This window comes from Corvus kubaryi, unplaced genomic scaffold (genome assembly GCF_017639235.1).
Source record: "Corvus kubaryi isolate FWS band 111438036 unplaced genomic scaffold, C.kubaryi_AGA036_p1.0 76, whole genome shotgun sequence".
NCBI lineage: Eukaryota > Metazoa > Chordata > Aves > Passeriformes > Corvidae > Corvus > Corvus kubaryi.
The window spans coordinates 13,514,617-13,530,887 of record NW_024582063.1 but is presented as its reverse complement, the minus strand read 5'-3'; the positions used below and the strand labels follow the sequence as shown (position 1 = coordinate 13,530,887).

The window sequence follows — 16,271 nt, the reverse complement described above, 5'->3', positions numbered from 1 at the left end:
TATAATGTACACTTGTGTAAATAATATTTTTCCCTTGGTTTATTGAATAAATGTGACTTATTTATGTTTGGATGTCCAGAACTGAATTGGAAAACTTGTGTTCTCTCTGTGGGTAGATCTTAAGTTTTAACTTTGCTCTGTAAGAATGTGCATTTTTATTAACTGAAAGCATTACAATTGTTTACTAAACACCTAAACCCCCAAAAAGACTTGTGTTGCAAATCGGATGATCTTAGTGCAAGCTGCTGCCTCAAGGTGAGAAAGCCAATATTAAACATGTAATGAAATTAATACATAAAACCTAATCATTCAGATACAATGAGAAAAGTGGAGACAAACTGCAGTCTTATAAGAGAGGCTTTTTCATATTAATGAGTTTCCATTTGCCAATAATTCTGTCATTTGTAGCTTGAATCATTCATCACCCCTGCAAATGGTTCTTTCAAGACATTATTTGCAATTTTGTCTTGTGTTTTTGTCCTTGATGTTGTGAAAATGACCGTCTACTGTTACAGGAATGAAAAGAGATCTCATTCAAACATCTTTTGTGTTTCCACTTTCAGTGAAAAATGTTTTTCAAACCTGCAGCTGGTTATTTCTGCAGGAGTTCCCACTTACATTCAGGTTTGATTGACATTTTGAAATGGCAGCTTTTCATGAAAAGCTGTTAACTTGTAGAATTTGGTTATGGTACTAAGACAGACTGACTTTGTTCTACTGTTGGGGCCTGTCCAACCTAAACACAACCCTGCATCTGAATTTAATAGTGCTACTCAGCACAGGGAGTGCGAGCTTTTTTCTTCTTTCATTTTTCTTTTCTGTTTTTTTAACACTGTTGCTTCTGATGTGTTTTTGAACCTGACCTGATAAGTACTCATCCTGATAAGTACTGATCCTCTGTCAGTAATTGGGTTAATTGGCATTCGCCTTTCTCTCTCTCCTGGGCTTGCTAGGAGAAGGTAGGTTGTGTTATAATTTCAGCGATGGAATATATTTTCATTTTACATTACGAAAATAAGTGGAAAATGTTTTTTAATGACTGTACAAATAGTACAGTGTCTGTCTTAAGATAAAAATTACTAACTGCAGCCTTTTTTATTATTATTTATTTTTGAAATTTTGGGTATGAGGGAAAGCTTATGGTATTAACAATTTTTCTGAGCATTGATTACTGATGTGATTTCTGGTCAAAAACTGAGAAAGCAGTGCATAGCACAAATATTCGGCTGTCGACTTTACTGAGTTGGTCTTTAATTTTGTGCCAGAATGTTGAAAGTGGGAAAGAGAGAGACATTATGCAAAATCAGTTTCCCTGTGTGTTTCTTGCCAGGCTTCTAAATAAGGATATAAAGTCCCCATATACATTAGCTGAGAAGGAAGAGGAGTATTTTTAACTTTGAAAGAGATTACTATTTATGTAAGGGAATTGAAGAAAGTAGAGATCCAAGCATCCCGGATATGTCACTGGATGGATGGTTTTACTTGAGTGTGAGAAGTAAAACATGGGAAAATATTTGAGGTTTTCCACAGGTTATCTGTACTGTCCTGTAAGAGTAAACTTGTGTGATTTGTATTTGGGAGCATTTAAATCTTGTTTTCTAAAGACAGGAGTAACAGTGCAATTGATTACAAGTAGTTGTAAATTGTTGAGCTGCTGATAGATTAAAAAAATATTATTTTCTATATACAGTAGTTAGAATTTCTGATCAACTGTTCTCCTAACTGCTTAATTGCTTTTATAAAACCTTCCCTATAGATTTGCACCTGCTCATGGTGATACACAAATTGATATACTCATCCAACCCCTATGCCAGTGCAGTTTGTTTAGGATGCTGAGGTGATAATGTGAAATACGTCCTGCTTATCTCTCCTGGGATGTTTGTGATCTAGCACTGGTAGAGCCACATTTTGGTTAATATTAAAAACCATGGGACTTCTTGCAGTGAAATGAAATATTATTTGCTTCATCCTTTTCTTTAAAATGATCTAAAATGACTAAGTGAAAGTGAATGTTTTCTTAAGTGTCTGTTCTGTAGTTTCTAAATTTTGAAATGAATTTTTGAGCCCCAACCAGAAGATAAACTTTGTTGATGAACCAGTGTTTACAGTTCTGTTCCGTAATTTTGTATGAATGCTTGTGAGCTTCATGTGAACTTTCAAAGTAAAAGCATTTTAGTTGCCACCCAGACGTTACTGTTAGGAGCTAATACATGCCACCACTATTCCTGCAAGCAAAAGCAGGATACATTGGTACAAGCTTTTTGCTATACCCTTAAGGTCACTGTGAAATAGTAGACCAATTGAATTAAATGGCAAACTGCCCACTGACTTCAAATGGAGCCAGGATTTTGCCCTTTAACTATCAAGCCCTAAGGGCAAGCAGATTTCATTCTTAAACAGCCCCGACGTGGCAGTGCTTCAAAGGAAAGTTGAGCTATTGTGAAGTTGGACCCAAACAGTGCAAAATGCAGGGGGAAGTACTGGGACCTTGAACTGCACTTGTAAGTACAGGGGCTACAGGTAAATGGCTGCTGTCCCATTGGATGCAGTGGAACGTGATTACCCTTTTGAAATGCTGTCTGCCATGTCATTTGCTATAGGAATACATTCTTTTCATGCGTTACTGATTGCAATAAACATTTTTCATGTAAAAGTAATTAGAAGGATAAAGAGAACAGGTGAGACTAACCAAAGTGCAGCTGCTTCACACTATTCCCATGCACAGTAACACAGGTTGGATTTTTCTTATAACTCCTCGGTAATAGGACTTAACATTCAAAATAGATTTTTTTTTTTTTTTTTTTTTTAATTACATATTCAGTGGTAACTTTCTCTGGTATTCCTTCTTTAGCAATCTGTGGTAAATTTTCAGTAATGTGTATGGTCATTTCATGTGACATCTTTTTTTTAAAGAAGGGTATGTTAAGGCAGAATGGTTATCAAATTAAGGACTGAAACACTAGTGATTTGCAATCACAGAAATCTTGGCTTGCAAGTCAAAATTTTAATGAAAAACATTAATTTCAACCAGGTAAGCATACATTTAGGGTCTTAAAACTCACTTGTTTTACAAGAAGTGTTGTTCTTATTTGTAGTGGTTTAAGTACTCTCTGTTATTATTACAGAGCAAAATAAAAATTCTTTGGTGAACCTGGACTCTTTCCAGGGTTGACACATTTATCTGGGCAGAGGAATTAAGTAGCCTTGTAATACTTCTTTTTTTTTTCTCTCCTGCTAATTAATTTTTTTAAGTGATAATGATACTTTATTTCAATTTTACTTCCTCAACAGAAACATGCAGTGAATGAAAATTCTCATACCTGTTTACTCTCTTAAGATTAGCATAAATTTAGACATCACAAAGCCTCAGAGCAGGTGGGTTGATAATCTGGACAATCTTTGTAAATATTAAACCCCTCCCCATCTGTTTGAGTATTTTTTCTCCAGCCTTTACTCCTGCTGTATGATTGTCCTTCATTTTATTTTAATTTGTCTGATGGATATAATGAACTGGAGGGGAGAAGTTAAGGAAATGTTATTTTTCTTACGTCTTCTTAAATTTCTTTCTCTTCAGTGAAAGAGGTCAGTGACAAACCCTTTTATTACTAAATTATAGATAAAGTCTACTTTTAATCTTAATTAAAGCTGTTCTAAAGCAGTGTTCCTGATCATGCTCTCAGTGTTGTCGTCTTAGAAAGTGTAAGTTGGCAGGAGCTTCTGCCTCTACAACTGCTTCTCTCTACGGTGCTGTAGTAAAGCTGTGTTGATGGATGTTATGTATATATGTTACAATGAATGAATATGTGAGGGATATCTCAGGTAAATCTGGTCCTGCCATAGCTTTTCCTTACTTACCCGAGGGCCATTGTTAGAAGTACTTTGTTCTGAGTAGTGCTGTTACAGAACCCAGGCATTTTGCTGAATGATCTTGTAAGTATGGATAAGAAGGGTAATGGTACATCTATTGGCTTGAACTGCGGGCATAATAGTCCATGCTCTTTATTTTCATAGCATTCCTTCCCTCTGTGTGCATGTCATTAGACTGTCTTTCTCTTTTATCACATCCTGAGATCTGATCCAACATTGCTATTATTAGGTACCATATAATTTCCGAGCTCTATTTAGGAAGGCATTATGCTTCTTCCACAATCTTTTCTGAAAAGCTAGTGTCCCAAGTAAATGGCTTATCTTAATGTGCTGTTGGGATTAGTTTTTCAGGGCTTTGGGAAGAAATTTGCTAAGGCATCTATCTCTTAGAGTGTCTGCATCCTGAGTTTGAGATACCTTTCAGAATGTGTTTTTTTCCATGAGTAGTTTTTTTGCCTGTTTTTCTTGCAGTCATAAAATGTCCCATAACTAGGACAAATAGAAAATAGATTAATATATTAACTCCTTAAAGATATGAATGCTTTATGAAATCTTTGAACCAGTTGAAAATAAGAGCAAATTGTAGGCAAATGCAATAGTCTTCTGAAAATGGTAGCGTGGATTTAGATGTCTGGTATCTGAAGAGACAGTAGGCTGAAACTGGGCTGTATTGCAACACTCTTGTATGTGACTAAGGAATTTCGTTGCTGAAATTTCAGGCTGCTGTGTAATAAGTTTTGCACAGCAGACTTTCTGATGAATTTGTGCTTGTTTTGTGTTAGTAGCTATAGAAGTGTTTAAAGCTGCAGCTTTCCAAGAGAGCTCTTTCACTGACTATGTCTTAAAGACAGAATTTCAGATGGAAGAAATGTGTATTTTAGCACAGTTGAATGATGGAGAAGACTGAGAGTACTTAAAGAACATATCTGTGCATAAGCCATTATAAAGAACATCAGCTGTAGCTTCTTGTTTGTTCCAAGTATAAATTTCAAAATGGCTGCTGTGGCTAGAAGCAGTTTTGGTTGAGAAACATTTTCAAGAGGAAGTAATTATTTCTCTCATATGACATGACATCATCTGTGTGAATCTATGTGCAATGCTCTCTTTCATTTTCCTAACTTACTTGTTTTTCAGTGTACTTTGGACCAGGTTTCTGTGCCTCATACCTAGAGGTCTTTGCTACACAAATAACTTGAACCACTTAGATGTTTGTTTATAGTTCTCTCTTAGATATATTTCCTCATGAATCCTACCTAACTTAAAAGGAGAGAAAAAAACCAAAACAAAACAGCAGCAGCAAACAAACAAAAAACCCACCAACCCCCAAATCAAAGTACAAGCACGTACCTTGTTCTACAAAGACAGTATCTTAGGAATATACTTGACTGAAACAGTGTTGGAGGCATTTGTCCTATTTGGTTGTAGATGTGAGGTGGTCCAGTTGATGTTGCTAGCAGTTAAGAGCAACAGGACAACTTGGGAATCAGTTTTTGAAGTCACCTTTCCCACTGCTGGGATTTGATTGAGTATTAAATCGTTTCACTTTCCAGCTTCTTGTCCAGACCTTAAATCTGTTAGTCTGAGGGGACAGCCTAGTTGCATCCAAATCTTGATTCCTATTTGAAAATAACTTATGAAAGAGGGCAGCCCAATTTTTATCAGTGAACTGATGGCAGCACTTCCTCTGGAAGAGGATATAATGGGTTCAGTTACAGCACTTTTTCTATTCCTGCTGTAATAAATAAGACAATGGTTTAATGAGAAGTGGTTGTTAGCTCTAAATACCCTTTACTTTAGAAGCTGTGTTTTAATTGTTTTGTATTGATACATGGACAGCTGAAAGCAAATATATAAAAATATTCATAAGCTGTCTCTGGGTCAGTCAATCAGCAAACACGGCTATCAATGCATGAACATCATAAAATATTGGAGAAGCATAATGTGTACTGTTCATTTCTGGGTAATGGTGCTTGGGTTGTAGTCAGGAAATGAAGAATTGTGATCCTTTCTGGTTCATTTACTTCTTTTTTAGTTTAAGAGAAATCACTAAGTTCTTGTGGGTTTGATTTGTCATCTGTGAGACTGGGACTGTTTTCAGGTACGTATATTGAAGTAGTGTGAAGTTTAAAGGTTCTGCAATATGTATGTGACTGAGGCAGGGGAGGTTATTACTATTCTAATTTTAGAATAGCCTAGCAAAACCAGAACTGTTTCTGTAAGCAAATATCTCCCAGAAGTTCTGTCACCTACAGGTCAAAGTAGTCTGAGTAAAGTACACCAAAACCAAAAGTCACCACTTTGTATCTCTGCAATACCAGCTATGCATTTTTTGCTGCTGAAAGTTTGGAAGAAGTTGAGCACTGCTCATGTTTTATGAAGTGACTTCGGAGTTTTTGAGAATGCACTACTCTAACATGTAGATTTTCTAGACTCTTAGGAGCTACGTTTTCCTCTTCACATTCTTGACAGCCTGTGTTTTTAAAGAGTAAAAAACAGTGGTTTTCTTAAACTTTTCCTCTAATGGACCTTCATATTTTTGTCTTCCTTGAACTTCTCCTTGTTTTTTGCAATCGTATGAAAAGCTAATTATTTCTGGTCTGTCTACCACAGAAGGGTGTATTTGGGGGATTGCCTTTGGATGCAGGAATTGCCTTTGAACCTCAGGTGGTACACACCAAATCTTTGTGTGGCCGAGACTTGCATCCTCGGTTACATCTCAGTCTGAGATAAATTTGCAGTTTGGGTATGGCATTAGCTGTCCATGTAGCCTCCTTTTGCAGGCAAAGGGTGGAGTTGCTTGGGCCAGAGCTGATGAGGACTCTCCAGGCAGAGCTGCCTACCCCATCACAACATTATTTGGATTAGCTCCACTCTTTGTACCAGCTTAGTCAGCCATATGCTTTAGACCTCAGTAGAAGACTTGCACTTGAGCTTCTTTGCCAATCTTTGTGTGTTCCAGAAGAGGAAGATTGGCCATAGCTGATCCAAGGTGTCTCAGTTGTCTAATTTCCTATCAGAGCAGCTGCTAACTTGTGTGAGGATTCATTGAAAGCTTGATGCCCTAATCTAGGTTATTTAGAACAATTGTCTTTCAGTGTTCTTAAAATACAAATTCTCTACAGAAAAGAACACCCAATAATAATTTTTTTTTTCATATTTAAAAATTCTGGATTATTTTAGTGTAACTAATAATTTGCTAAAGCTCACACACATTGAACAAGCCTAATATTTGTTTGATCCATCTGCTACCTCATCTCTTAACTCCCAGTCCTGCAAAGCAACAGACAAAACTGCTACTTAACTTCTGTCCTTAATTAGTGTAAAGGGACATCAGCCAGTGATTTCAATGGAGCCTTGATTCTGGAAGTCGTAAGTCATCGGCAGGTGGTGAGAGGCAGACATAAGTGCTGCAAAATCAGAGGTGGTTTTAGTTCCCTTCTTGCTCAGTGATATACCAGCTTGGAGTTGTAAATGTTTGTACAAATAGAGAACTCTATTCCCCCTAGTTACAAACATTATTAAAACTGAGCCAGTAGTTGCTTTTTGGACAAAATGTTTTTATAATTAGAATTCATAATCATACCTGATTTTAAAATGATGTTTTTAGGAGTTTCTAAAGTCTTAGGTCTTAATTTTTCAAATACTTTCTTTCTAATTTTATTTTTATGTTTCTCCAAGCTTGCCTAAAACTTTATTTAAGTTTTAGATCAATTATAAAAGAAATTTCCAGGGAAATAGAGGTCAGTTTTTAAAATGAATGATGCTGTGATCTGTGATCAGAATACAGATTTGCAATGAATATACTCATATAAGCAATAGTTAGAAGCTCGAACTTGGTAAATATCTTATAAACTTTTTAAGTCCATAGTAGTAATGCAATTATTATTTACAGATTTTACATTAGAGGATTTCTAAGAAAAACTTGTTCCAAACATTTTTTCTAAATTTGTTGCACTATAAAATTATGTATTATTTTACACATTTGCAACTACTGTATTTTTAAAATGTTTTCAAGAAGCCTTCTGAAGGAATTTTCAGATTTTGAATATAAGTAAGGACTATATTATAAGGGCACAAATCACAGTTTCTGTCAGGGATGCTGGTAAAATACGTGTTCTTTGATTTGTGCTTTTTCCCTTCTACTTGCTGAGGGTTTATTTGTTTAAGTAAAAATGTGTCTATTGCAAGAGGACTCAATTGGTATTTTCAAGTATGGGGTAGTACATGCCCTGTTCTTGTTTATGCCATTCTACTCATTCATTTTGATTTCTCAGTTTTTATATTATGGTAATTACATTAGCAGTAACAATCATATACTGTCAGGGGTGATGGTGGTTCTAAAATGTTGCTTGGTTTTGAGAATTACAGAAATGTTTGTGTTCTTGTTCCCTTGTAAAAACTGTCATTGAGAACATTTTAGTGCTGACACATAAGTGAAGCTAATTTGTTATTGAGACCTGTCAACTTTTCAACCTCCTGTGTGCAAACACTGTTAGTGCCATGTATGTAATAAGAAAAGTGCTAAATACATGCCTTAATGCAAATTTTGCTAAGCCTGGTGCAGAGCACATCTGAAAAGTCATAAGCTTACTATATTATGGTGATTTTTTTTTTTTTGCAATTGCTTACTTATTCTTTTGCTTTAAATACACCTTGCTGTTATACGTAATGAGTGGTGCTGAAATTGGTTTCATTTATCAAAGATGTGAATGACACAATGGATGCTTATGTACTCTGCCTGTCAACTCCATAAATGCTGCTGACTGAGCTAACTTCTGTTTTTCCACATGTTCCTGGTTTTCTGTCAGCTTTCAGTCTTCCACGGGTCGTTCAGTAAACACTACTCTGAGTGACTTTTTTGAGTTGCCATATGTCAATCACACTTATTTTCTCTGCTTTTTTATAAGCAGAGAAAATAAGCTTGCTTTATTTGGGTTTGGCTGTCTTCTGCAGGACAGTGTCTTGTGTTCTGTTTCATTCCTAGCTCATTTCTGCTTTTAGCTGGGGTATGGAAGAGGTTGGGGATCAAGGGGAAGGAGTGTCTGATCAAAGTAAAGGAGGAGCCAAATAGAAGAGAGGGAGATAGCAGCAGGATTTGCAAGTGTTCTTTAAGCATATTTAATTTGAGCTGATCTGCTTAAAAAAAGAGTGGGGACCAGGTGAGGGGGGGTTGAGGAAAGTTGAATTACCTTAAAGCTTTTTTCAGCAAGCATTTTCAGGAAGTGGTGTCACCGTAGATAAATTTTTCTTTTCTTCTTAATTGTATCATGACTAATTCTATATAATCACTATTTCTGTGGGGTGTGGGATTAAAAAACTGCTGAATGTCATTGTTTCGCGTCTACATTTTTTCCTAATGAGGGATATATCATTGTATTAAATATATTCTCGGTGCATTGCTGATCTGAGTAACCTGACATTGAAGGTGCTAAGTGTGTGTACTAAATTTGAGAAAGCCAGTGAGAACAAGAAGTTTCTTATATTAGACTTCTAGGGTACAATAAAATATGCATCAACTATGCTAATCTTTCCTTTATAGAAAATAGCCTTAAATGAATTTGTGGGTTTTGTTATAGTTTTTAATAGTATTTCAAGTACCACATTCCTCATTAGAGATGAATGAGAGGAGCCCCAGTGTGTCTTCAGTAGAGCTGGAAGAAGCATGTGTATTTCTGTAGCCTCCTGCCAAGCTTCTCACATCCTCTGGGGACTCCCTTTGCTCTGAGTAAGGCCGGTGGGAGCTATACCCAGGAGCTGCTGTTCCTCACCCGTCTGCTGCAGGGCGATGGGTGGTCACTGACTTCAGACTAAACAAAACTCCCACAGATGACCACACTAGCTGGGCTTCGTGACTTCTATCTTCTCCCTCTATTACTGCAATCTCTTTCTTTTCTTTCTTGACTCATCCTTCAGGAAAATCTTCAACTGAATGTGTTGCCTTTCAGCCATGGCATCTGTTAAACTCCACTCCTGATGGACCTTGCTCTATCTTTCTGTAGTGTTGCAGGATATCCCCTGTATTCGTAGAGCTTTAAGAGCCCCAAAATATGTGTTTGGATTGAAAATGAAATGCGAGGCTTTCCACCTATAGTAATTTGGATTATTGCCTTTGCTATTTATTGGCAAAAATGTCCCTCTGAAATCTCCAGGAGTGATGTAGTTGCTTATAATTGAAATTTGTATTGCTGCTCCTTAGTCACATAACAATATGCATTGGCGAAAACTTGTACCAGCTCTGGAAAGAGGAAGGTGTTTTTGGGTACACATCATTTGCTGCTAACTTGCTCATGTCACAGAAGCTAACTTTAGAAATAGACGTGTCAGTGATGGGGCTGAATTTGTGTAACAAGCTTGGCAGTATTACTGCTTCTGTTAGGACACAAGCACAAGTAAATATAAGATGAATTCCAGCAATTTGCAAGTGACTCAAAGCATTTACATGATAAACTGGTGCATTTTTGTTTCCTTACATTTTTTAAATGTTAGAGCTGACAGAGTTTGGTTTTGTTTTATCATTTTCTTTGAAAATCTAAATCCATTTCTTTCTCCTGGGATATTTCAGTAATAGTCATATGCTGTTAAAATAAACAAAATTTGGATTTTTAAAACAAGAAATGAATCAGAGTTAAGTACACAGGATAATAATATATCCTATAACAATATAACATTTGGAAAAACCACAAACAATCTTCAAACAAAATTTAAAAGAAGTTAGATCCTTTTATCAAACATCAGAGGGATAAGCTTGTTTTCTTAGAGTCTAACTGGAAGGGATTTTCCAGAGGATGTTAGAGATTAAAACCCCAATCCTGAACTTTCCCATTTTTCCACCTGACATGTAAGGTATATTTTAATTTTTTTTCTAATTCTGGACATGAAAAGGTGCTTCTCCTTAAACTATTTCTGTTACTTTAGTCCTGCTGTACTTAAGGGTTTGTTATGAATGCATTTTGCTTTTGTGGTTTCACAAGCATTTGAAATGAAGCTGATTGTATATAGGTTACAGCACTAGTAATGTTTTTCCATTCTTTAAATTTTGAAACACATTGCCATGGATTGAATCTCTGTAAAATAATGTCTTTTTGAACTTTGCTTAGGATGTGTTGTCCCACCTAATTTCTCTTTCAGTAAATGTAATTCAGTTTGCACAGTTATAGCACTTTTTAAAGAAAAAAATATTTTTCAAGAGGCATGTTGTCTGGTCGCACATGTCAATATTAAAATTCATGGATACAGAAGTTAATAGTAGGTACCAAGAAAATAATGTTTTATGAAGTGTTAGAAGTCTTTCAGGACTCACTTGGACAGAAAAAAAAGTTAAATTGCATTTACTTCATTGAAGGCTGACTTTTGCAATCAAAGAACAAGTGAGGTATAACTCGATCAAAACCCAAAATAGATCGTCTGGCACACAGCTCAGTCTTATTTAGAATGAATGTTGATCTTGTTATAGTACTGTAATGCTGAGCCTGGGTCAAGAACCTGCAAGTTGCTGCCCAGACTTGAGAACTCATCCCCTCCCCACTGCTTTCTAACCAGCATCATTAGGTCATGTCTGCACTACATTTGTAGGCTCTGCGGGGTACAAGTAATTCCTGCTCGACTGTGTTGCTTGGCTCTTGGGCATTTTAAAGTAATAATGATGCACAGGCTGATTGTGTCTATGTCTACTAATGTTTGTAAATGTAAAATAATCATTTAAGAATTGCTGTGCGTTGCAGTAGAATTTTATGCTGGCTGAATTTGTCTTTCAGATACATATGCAATCATACCATACTTTGTGAAATTATGATTTTATAGGGAACCAGGAAAAGGTTACCAAATGCATTATAATTGTGTTTGTTTGTTTGTTTTGTTGTTGTGTGGAGGTTTGTTTTTGTGGGGGTTTTTTGAGTTGTCAGAGGTAATGAGCTTGGAGTTGTAATTCAGTTGCATATAAAAGCTGCCCATTCTAGTCTAGCACTGGTAATCTAGTGTTCAGGCAAAGTTACTGTGCTGATCCACCATCTATGTTCATACACACTGGCTAAGTACAGCCTCCAGGCTTTGTGTGAGCACTGGCTCTTTGACTTGATAAATTTGCCATGCTGATGACAAATGTATTTTTACAGTGTCTGTACTGGTGTACTGCTAGAAATAACTGATCTGAGAGGCTATTAAAATACTGCCTTCCTTTTATGTACATCAACAAGTTTTTGAAACTGCAGAAGTGATTTCAGTTGCAGTTGAAGGTTTTTAGTAATGTTAATTTTACAGAGAGATTTTTAGTAATGTTAATTTTTTCCAGTGGATGTTTGTAGCTCTTGAAACTGAGTGAAACAACAATCCTTGCCACATACCATATGGCAAGAAAAGATAAGTGAAGTATTGGGAAATAATGATAGAGCAGAACAATCATGTGCATAATAAACAGGTATTCTTAAACATTATTCTTTAGTGGTAAACATTTTGTGCCATGATTATATGAAATTGTGCCAAATTATATGAAATGAAATTCTATTGATTTTTTAGGTTGTTGGGATATAATATTTTTTCTGGTAATTTTAACAAGTTTGCTGTGGTCTAATCTGAGTGGTAATCATGACCAGAGAGCTAAATAGCAGCCTTTGATTTTATTCCGTGTTCATGTATATAAGTTATATTTGGGATACTCTCTATAAAAATATTAGAGAAATTTAATGTTTGAATTTAATTTACTAATTGACAGCTCTTTACTGTAGAGGTTTCAATTAATCAGTTAATTTTCTGTCTCTTGTTCCCTGGCTCACTTGGTAACTCCTTAGAAAACAAATACTAAAATATGGTTACAGTTCCTGATACTTCTGAGACAGATGAATTTCTATAGTCTGCCCCACAAAAGGCTCAAACCAAATGTCTAAGTTTTTGCTAATGCTATCTGGGATGCAAGGTGGCTTTGTTTTCTGGAGAGTGATGACAAGCAAAAGTTTGCAGATTTGCACTGGACATCCTGCAATTTGTGGGAAGTCCTTTATTTCTGCTGGCCTTAGTTTCTATAAATTGGGAGTGTCAATGCTTTTGGAGATCACCATATAAAATTATGTGTTCTGCTTCAGATCTACTATTGCAGCGAATATTTGAATGGCAGCCATTTCTGAGTATCCTTTTAGGAAAACCTTAGTGACATATTTGGGTGGTAAATTCAAGAGGATGTTTGAAAGTTGTACCGAAGGACACTCTCTACTCGTTAGATATAGCTGTGATAGCACCTAATGTGCTTGGCTCTGAGCTTAAAGGCTATCCTGAACAGTTTTAGCAGGGACACCCTCATTCATTGGGGTGTATTCAGAGTCAGTGCTAATGTGCAAGTGTTCTATTTAGAAGGATTTGCAGGGGATCAGCTGATGCAATGATCAGTAGTGTGTGGAGGGGTTGTGAGAGGCTGTGCAACATCAAGTTCTGCATAACCTCACTTTGGAAGCAGCCTGGCATTCTGGACTTGGGCTTTACTTGTGCAGGTTTTATTCTGGTGCAGTAATGCAACAGTTCAGCATTCCTGTGCTTACAAACCTGTTGCAGGGAGTGAGGAGCAGGGTGTATGTATGCTCCTAGTAGTGTCCGACTCATCTGATACCACCCCAGTGCATATAAATAGCACACAGAAGTATATAGCATCATCTAACCTCTGATACTTGAGAAGATGAGTGGAACTGTTGGGAGAGTGGAAAATGCACTGTACTTCTAACATTTCTGAAGTGTAACCTCTTAGTAGGAAGTCTTGGCAATGGTATTGAGTTAATAAAGTTTTTAACTACTTTTAGAAACTAAACATGTAACATTCCTCTAAGCCTTGTTCCAGTGTAAAAAGGGGTGTAAAAATTTCTTCATTATAGCCAAAGGAAGCTTTGATGGTCAGTAGCTGCATCTTGGGAGGCAGGTTTGCCATCTGGAAGGTTTTCCTAGCTTTTACAACTTAACATCATTCACTCGCTAAATGTATCTTACTTCTGTGAGGTACTGGTAGCTTAGGGATTGTTTTATGCTTATCCTGTTCTGTCACATCTGCCTTTTCACTTTATCTGTGCCTTCACATACGTGCTGTGATGTCCATTCCAAGTCACATGGCTCTTATGTGTTGGAGCAATAAAAAACAACTTGTACATGTCTCGTTTTGGTTTTTTTAATGATGATTGTCAAGCAGAAATAAAGTTAAGATGCAGATCATCTTTGAGGGACCTGAGAACTTTTTGTCTTCCTGGAAAGAGAAAGAGACAGTTAAGTACTATAGTTTTTTCCAAGATGTGTATGTTGTATCTCTTTACACAAACTATTGGAATCACAAGCTCAGGTCTTTAGATAAATGCCAATGGTGCATTTGAAACAGAAGGTCTGTGAGCGCTGGTGTTTCTTCCACTAGCAGAGATATTTTAGGATGCTTAGCTTTTGATTGTGACATATCCTTTCCTTGATTTATGGGGAGCATAGTTGGCTGAATTACTATCTAGGTTCACTTTGTGCAGGCTGCAAATAAAGCTTGTGCTGTATCAAGTCTCTTCCAAAGAACTCCTTAGAAAGATTAGGCCAGATCAATGGATTTCCTTCTTTGCTACACCCTATGCTATAAGGCATTGTGGAGGCAGTGTCTGTTTTGAATCATGTAACTGCATGTTGCTCCTACTGAAGAATCATCATCTTAAGGAATGAGCCTGAAACTTGGGGAAGCAGCAGTCTGCACTTCTCTTTGCCACGGACTCTATGTTTTAGAACAAGATATTTTTTTTTTAGAGATGGCCAAGAACTGCTACAGTTAATAGAACTTATTAATGTAACTTGTGAAACTGTTTCATAATCAACTTGCAAGTACTTTGGAATCAGTAGCCTTCCCTAAAAGCAGAAGGAAATTTTTCTGCATTATTTTCTCCTTTTGCCTTTCTTCATCACAATGAAAAAAAAAAAAATATAGAATCTTTATCTTCCAATGAACCTCAAATTCAACATTTAGTGAAAAACCTAGCTTGGTATTTGGCAGCTGTACTTGGCAAAGAAGAGAAGATGTGGGTGTTGTTTCTGAACATTTTATTCTGGTTCTTGTGCTGCATTATATAAATGCATCCTTGCATGAGTGTGCATGTGAGCTGGAAGCCTCTAGCTCTAGTGTATTATATGGCTGATGCCAGGAGGAGGAGGGAATATATTCCTCATTAAGAGAAGCTACATCTTCAGTAAAGCAGAAAAAAGAAACACAGGACTTCTTTTAAGGGTATGGTTTTTTGTTTGTCTCTTTATTCAAAAAAGAAGCTATTATGTTGCAGTAGCAACACATTAGTAAGTGGAAACTGATGTTTGATCTGCCAAGTGTACAAGCAAGCTTTGTGGTTATGAGACCAAGACTGTGCAAATGCCAATACTTATGCATGTGTATATGAGCTTTGTGTTTGTAAGTAACTTTATTATGTATCACATCATGAAAATGCATCCCATTACCATCACCTGAAATAGGGAGTTATGAAATGTATTGCCTGAAGTTTTACAACTGCCTCAGTTATTAACCACTGCTTGATGAACTACCAGTGTTAGTAGATTGGGATTGATGCTATTGGCATGTTAAATTTAACCGTGAAATCTTTAAAAGATCTGAATGGCTTAGAACGTAAAACAAAGTAATGGATGAAGTGTTCGGTGCCTTGGCTTGGATCCAGCTTGATGTCCTAAATGAATGCATCATGAAACCACAACAGATCAACCCAGATTTACATGAGTGATGCAGAAGAGCCCTGAAGCTAAGCCAACATAGTGATTGAATTAGCTCTTGCATTTAGAGAGGCTTCTCCCTCCCGGTCAGACTTCTAAGCACTGATGGACTTGTGTGGGGAACTCGCAGTTACAGACTGAAGTATGCCTACATTTGGGAGGAAAAGAAATCTTAGAGCTTCAGAACTTTTAACTTTGACAAGTGTGACTGATTTTTCTTTTAGGGGGGAAGGGGGAAACACTGTGAACATTTCCATTAGTGGTGCTTTGGTCAAGGACCTGCCAATCTTCCCAGAAATATCTGTTCAAAATTTGAAACATTTTGTTGCCACAGGGTTGATAAGTACCTTATGTGTTGCCCACCTTCATACAGTACCTGCCTTTTTCTTTTAGTAAATAATAACTGCACTGTAGTGTGATGCTAATAAATGGGACAATTTTGCAAATATCTGTGTGTACAGGTGCAAAAGTACAGCATTTGTGATCTCTTCTCTACTTTATTTTTAATAAACGGATTTTTATAGGTAAATAAATGTCAGATTAAAGACAAGACATGGTGGATGACCAGAAGCATTCCTCTTTTTGAGTAATCGTGTTTTTAATAAAGTTTTGTTTTTACAAGATTCAGGGAAATAGTTATTAAAAATACAGGGACATGAAGTGTGTCTTTATTCTAGAGATTTGTATCATGGCAA

At 36.5% G+C, this 16,271-nt stretch overlaps 1 protein-coding gene across 4 annotated transcripts in view; it reads left to right on the top strand.

Annotated features, from left to right (window-relative positions):
• SRBD1 (S1 RNA binding domain 1) overlaps positions 1-16,271 on the top strand; it is a 126,623-nt gene that overhangs the window by 91,620 nt on the left and 18,732 nt on the right. The window lies entirely within an intron of this gene.